This window comes from Pseudorca crassidens, chromosome 2, assembly GCF_039906515.1.
Source record: "Pseudorca crassidens isolate mPseCra1 chromosome 2, mPseCra1.hap1, whole genome shotgun sequence".
In the NCBI taxonomy this organism is placed as follows: Eukaryota; Metazoa; Chordata; class Mammalia; order Artiodactyla; family Delphinidae; genus Pseudorca; species Pseudorca crassidens.
Genome location: NC_090297.1, coordinates 161,331,096 through 161,332,557, shown reverse-complemented (window position 1 = coordinate 161,332,557; position 1,462 = coordinate 161,331,096). Strand labels below are relative to the sequence as shown.

The following is a 1,462-nucleotide window of genomic DNA, read 5'->3' as shown; positions in this document are numbered from 1 at the left end:
GGAGATGCAAAGCTGACTGTTCCATTGAGATCAATGTTCACAGAAAGATTGTAAGCTAGAATAAATCCTCATTTGATATTTTAAAGATTATGTTAATGTACATTTTCTAGAAACTAAATTTTTTCCCATGGAACAAAAATAATTGGTAACATTAAATATTCAGATAGAGATATGTTGTATTTTCCTATGTAATTCAGTAATATATTCATGAGAGTGGTATAGATTTTAGAAATACCATCCAATATTCCAACTTTCAAAACTGTATCAATCTGTAGTGAAGGAGACACTGGCTGAGTTACTGGTAGATTGGCTACCTGAATCAATCAGTATTTACTGTAGAAAAAAGACATATTAACAGTTTTTCAGCAACAGGTATCAAATACAGGGAATCAGATATTTATAAAATTGTTTAGGTACTAAAGAAATAAAAGCCAAAGGGAGAATTTGTAAGTTTCAGTTTTACTCATGAGTTTTTAGCCAGAGAATCGGTAAGATGCTGCTTCTCATCTCCCTGCTTCTTCACGACACCGTCACCATTACTATACCTGACTTGCAGAGCCAAGGCAATGAAAAATGACCTAAAGTCGCTGGGGGAAAAAACCCCAGAACCTCACTTTTAGAAAAGCATATACTTCTGGTCTTTTGGCGGGAACTGCCATCTTCCAGCAATTCACCAGAATGACCAAAACAAAGGGCAAGAGGAGAGGCACCTGTTATATGTTCTCTAGGCCTTTAGAAAACATGGATTTGTTCCTCTGGCCACATACTTGCAAATCTACAAGAAAGGTGATATTGTAGACATCAAGGGAATAGGCACTGTTCAAAAAGCAATGCCCCACAGATGTCACCATAGCAAATCTGGAAGAGTCTACGACATTACCTGACCTGGAATGCTGTTACCATTGTTGAAAAACAAACAAGTTAAGGGCAAGATTCTTGCCAAGAGAATTAATGTGTGATAAAGCATATTAAGCACTCTGAGAGCCGAGATACCTTCCTGAAACATGTGAAAGAAAGTGAACAGGAAGCAAAAGAGAAAGATTTTGGGGTTCAGTTGAAGCACCGGCGTGCTCCACCCAGAGAGGCACACTTCATGAGAACCAACAGAAAGGAGCCTGAGCTGTTGGAATCCATTCCCTGTGAATTCATGGCATGGCCGGTGTAAAGAAAATAAAAGACATGGACTGTAAAACAAACAAACAAAAACAGGCACTTCTGCTCACCACTAGTACAGGAAGATTAATAGGACATCCACTTCCTTTCTACCTTCTGAACGTCATGCAAGTTTATCTCATTGGTAGAACTTAAAATCCCATCCAGAAATCTGGAGGCAAGGGAATTGAGATATGTAATTCCCAGGCTTACAGTCCTTCCACCAGAAGGGAGAGCACAGAAGGATTTTGGAACTGATGTCATTGCCAAAATTCCATTATTTCCCACAGTTCAACCTAATGACTTATAT

At 38.6% G+C, this 1,462-nt stretch overlaps 1 pseudogene; it reads left to right on the top strand.

The window, feature by feature from the left end:
• Window positions 1-675: 675 nt before the first annotated feature.
• On the top strand, window positions 676-1,165 carry LOC137209542 (large ribosomal subunit protein eL21-like; annotated as a pseudogene).
• Window positions 1,166-1,462: the final 297 nt, after the last annotated feature.